At 38.6% G+C, this 4,817-nt stretch overlaps 1 long non-coding RNA gene across 1 annotated transcript in view; it reads right to left on the reverse strand.

Annotated features, from left to right (window-relative positions):
- The window catches only part of LOC135116495 (uncharacterized), an 8,739-nt gene extending 4,213 nt beyond the window's left edge, over positions 1-4,526 (reverse strand). The window contains exons 1-3 of the long non-coding RNA XR_010276361.1: positions 3,828-4,526; positions 1,660-1,740; positions 722-809 (exon numbers count right to left, since the gene is read on the reverse strand). This is a non-coding gene — a long non-coding RNA (uncharacterized LOC135116495). The remainder of the gene's footprint in view (positions 1-721; positions 810-1,659; positions 1,741-3,827) is intronic.
- Between the last annotated feature and the right edge of the window lie 291 nt (positions 4,527-4,817).

The raw sequence follows: 4,817 nt of genomic DNA on the forward strand, positions 1-4,817 counted from the left end.
AGGCAGCATTCCCAAACGTTCGGGTGCCTTATCTCACACGATATAAAGAAGATGTGAAGTGTGTCAGTAACAGCGTGCCCCCCTCTACTTACTAGGGGAGCAATTGACTTTAAACTACCTTAATGACTGACATACGTATTACCCGCTTGGGATGAGGAAGGCTGGTATGTGTAGGCTTCTTTAGACCCTGATGCCGACTTACGTGGCTCTTAAAGTAATTAGTATCTTCAAGGGTGTTTTCATGAAAGGCTGGTGTGTGTGTAATTCCTGTCTCTCGATCCTAATGTTACTGTTAAGTGGTTCTTGAAGTTACTGGCATTTTCAAAGGTCTTTTTTTCACGACACCAGTGATATTTTAACAAGTATTATGTGCCATCAATAGCAAAATATTCATGGGAACCCGATGATGTAGCCTGCTGTTAAGTGGTTCTTGAAGTTACTGTTATTTTCAAAAGTGTCTCCATGATTCTGATGAGAGCTTAACGAATATTATGTGCCATCAACTAAAAAAAAAAAAAAACATAAGAACCCGATGTCCGTATTTTCAAGGGTTTTCATGATAATAGTGACGGTTTAACAATGATTCTGTACCATCAATAAAGAAAAAAACACCCATGAGAACCGAACTTATCATTTTGTCTCTTCAATACAGTCCTAATGAACCTTAAAACAAACATGGACACGTTTATCATTATAGTTTCGTAATCTAGCAAGTTCTCACCTTCCGTGTGTAGGCGGCTGGGTGGAGGCGGCAGGGTGGGCCATTGGGAGGTCCTGGCTGGGCTCTGGGGTCCCCGTGCAGACACAAGCTGTGGTTACCAAGACACGCCGTCAGCTTATCTCCCGGCACAGCACAATGACACCGTTTGGTTCACGTATAGACACGATGTGGCTAATCTTGACCAATACCATAACAGTAAACCTAGTTAACACACACACACACACAGTCTCTCTCTCTCTCTCTCTCTCTCTCTCTCTCTCTCGTGGTTCAATTCTTTTCTTCCGAAGCAAAGGTGCACAGATATGTAGGCAAACATCTGTCAGAGGATGATGTGTGAGACTAGACTGACTGCAGAAGAAATTGACAGAAACATCGAGCTCGCATTTAGTGGTGGAATGTTTATACAGAAAAAAAAAAAGTCTTATTATCACCATTATTTTTTTTTATTCTACTTATATAACTTATATCAAAATACTAGTAGGATTGCATTTATAAACATTGTAAACATAAGAAGAACAGTAAAAAAGCCAGCGGATCCGCACGTGGCAATCGTTGTGTAAAACATACATAGCCCACCTGTCATCCCTGTTCATAAATTCTTCCTATATTTTTAAAGCTCTCTATTAATGATTCTCCACTAACAACCCGCTGACTACTGAGTCTGTTCCACTTTCTATTAATGACTCTGCACCAGCAACGTGATTACTGAGTCTGTTCAATCATCTGTCACTATTTGAAAACTAATATATATATATATTTTTTTTTTCAATAACTTTACCGAGCTTGTATTCTTAATTTCTCTGGACCACTTGAAGACTTCCGGCGAGCACTAGTGTCTTCCTGCTGTGACAATCTGTAACACTTTGTAACAGTAACTTCCAGGAATCGATAACAGGTAAAATAAGTTTATTACCTACAACTAACCCACGTGTACTCACCCAAGAGCGGCAACAGCAGCAGCAAGAATGACACAGTACCCGCACCCATTGCGCCGTGCTGTCTCACTCACACACCTAGCTCTGCCAAACCACAAGAACAGTGTTAGAATTTCTTATCTACAGGACGGTTAATCTCTGCGAAATTCTATCTGAAGGCATTTGGATGCATAGCTGCCTCACTCATACACTTCACTCCTCTGTCAAGCCACGAGAACAGTGCTTCGGTGACGTATCTGCACTAGAGTTAGTGTGCATCAAATTCTACCAGAAGGATTATGAATCTATCTGGATGCATCTTCGCTTGTTATTTACTTATTTATCTCTTTATTTTTGTATGAAGGGCACTGGCCAAGAGCAACAGAAAGGAAGAGAAAGAGAGAGAGAAAAAAAAAGACCCACTAAAGAATTGATTATCCAAAACAACAGGATAAGTGTCTTGAAACCTCAAACCCTTTGAGTGTTATGAATGAATGAGAATGTCGTGTTTCAAGTTTAGAGAAAAGCTTCAAGAATCAATTGGCAGCAAAGGAAGTGAATGATGGAGCAGTTCATATCTTCTAGTGTCTGCTGTTGTATTTTGGCTCTGTGTACTGCCGAGGGTTACTCAGATGATGTGAATTGTGTTCTTAGTAGTCAAAGGATTACAGAGGCTGAGAGTCAATGAAGAGCATAACAAAACATGCACAAATAAACTGACCAGCCCATTAGAACTGACTTTCTTATTATTCTTTTATTTTAATGAAGAGACAAATGGATTTTTTTGTTTTGTTTTTGCGTGTGTTAGACTTTATGTTTTGAAGATCAACCTCCTCAACAGGCAAAAAAAAAAAAAATAAATAAATAAAAATAAATAAATAAATAATAAATAAATAAAATAAAAAATAAAAATAAATAAATAAATAAATAAATAAAATAATAATAATAATAATAATAATAATAATAATAATAATAATAATAATAATAATAATAATAATAAAATAAAATAAAATAAAACAAAGTAAAAATCACGGGCAGGTAATAAAGTTGCATTTCTACTTGCATGAAAAAGAGATGAGTTTCTAAATACAGATAATGTGGGATAGCCAGGGGTGAAGCCACGGGAGGGAGGGGGGAGGAGACAAGCCTTAGGGGAGGGGGAGGGGACATGACTTTATTCCGTGACATAATACTGTGCCATAATAACATCTAATTGCAAGGGTGACGTATTGTGAGAGAGAGAGAGAGAGAGAGAGAGAGAGAGAGAGAGAGAGAGAGAGAGAGAGAGAGAGAGAGAGAGAGAAAGAATGAACAGAATTAACTGATATTACAAATGTTACTATTCTATATGTAGTGTTGGTTTGTTTCAGTTGGTATGATTCAGTTATGTTCGTTTCAGTTCGAATGCTTTAATTCGAACCAGAGTTGATGTACGGGTTACTAGGCGAATAAACGGGATAGGGGGCTTCCTGACGGTTGTACAGGCAGTGCGCCTCTGCTTACCCTCCCGGCCTTGCGACCAGACACTATACTATACATATTATAACATAACTAACCCCAGTAACTTCCACTAGAATCTGTCAGAAGCAGTCCAAATCTGACGCCGAAATGCCTGAGAATATGGTTTACGAGAGCAATACCTTGGGATGAGGTCGTGAACACTTTGTATCAGTGAGATGACGTCCGCCTCTTTCCATTTGACGAATTTGAATACAGTAATGCTTAATATGTGTTGAACGGACTAAGAATATGGATGAAAAGTTATTATAATCATACATCTAATTCCTATTTGATGTTAATTCTCCCTTTTTTCACGAATCTAAAATATAATAATAATAAATATGCAATTTGAAATACGGTAATGCTAAGTATGTGAAGACTAGACCAATGATGTGACTGAGAATTCATTACAATTATTTTCTGGCCAGAGAGCATACCTCAGATTCCTGTATACTGATAATTATCTTTTATTCACTAATTTGAAATACAGTAATGCTAAATATTTGAAGACCAGACCAAGGAGGTACCTGAGAATTAATTACAATGCATTGGTAAGAAAGCATACCACTACTTCTAGTCTGATGTTAATTCTCTTTTTCCACGAATATGAATTACAGTAATGTTAAATAGTGAACACCAGACCAAGGATATGCATGAGAATTAAATCAGAATCATGCACAGGTGAAATATACCTTTATTCCCTGTCTATGTGTGACGGTCGCGTGTTGGTGACGGGAAGTGGAGACAAGACAAGAGTGTAGGTTAGATGAAGCGCCGCAGAGGAGAGAAGATCGACCGTGTGCCGTGCCCGCTGTCTCTGGCTGGTGGACCGCTGGCACTCACACCGCTAATGGTCACTTCGCTGAGCTGCGTTTTAGCCTCAGCTTCACACAGGCGCACTCACCGCCACGTTAAATGGACTCATGCACAGGTACCTCCTCCCAAGCTTTTTATCCTCCCGACGCGAACTTTTTTTTGGCAATTATTCTAATCGAGTGTTGCAGTATTTAGAATCAGTACTGTTGCTGTTGGTACTGGTGTTGTTTTTGTTGTTGTTCTTTACATTGTTGCTTTCGTTGTTTTTTGTTGTTTCACTGCTGTTTTTGTTTCGTTGCTGTTGTTGTTGTTGTTGTTGTTGTTGTTGTTTTTGTTGTTGTTGTTGTTTTCCTTATTGTTGTTGTTACTGTTGCTCTTTACATTGTTGTTTTCGTTGTTGTTGTTGTCTCCTTGCTGTTGTTGTTGTTTCTGTTGCTCTTGACATTGCTGATTTTGATGTTGCTGTTGTTGTTGTTGTTGTTATTTATTGTTTCATTGTTGTTTTTATTGTTTCGCTGTTGTTGTTTTTGCTGCTAGTGCCGTTGCTCTCTCTCTCTCTCTCTCTCTCTCTCTCTCTCTCTCTCTCTCTCTCTCTCTCTCTCTCTCTCTCTCTCTCTTTGACCACATTTTCGATCTTCTTTTTCTCTCTTTGTAATGTCGGGTGGCGCATCCTCTCCTGGCAATATTTTTTAGCGCAGACAAGACACTGGCGCATAACCTTGCAGAATGAACCAACTGCTATTAGAAACATTTGTGATATGATACCGTGCAACATGCCTGTACTAAATTTTCTCATAATTGTCATTCAGATTATACTATTCAGTGTTTCCTTTACATTTTTTGAAGCTCCACATATCAGACATACC

The sequence above is a fragment of the Scylla paramamosain genome, chromosome 3 (genome assembly GCF_035594125.1).
Source record: "Scylla paramamosain isolate STU-SP2022 chromosome 3, ASM3559412v1, whole genome shotgun sequence".
NCBI lineage: Eukaryota > Metazoa > Arthropoda > Malacostraca > Decapoda > Portunidae > Scylla > Scylla paramamosain.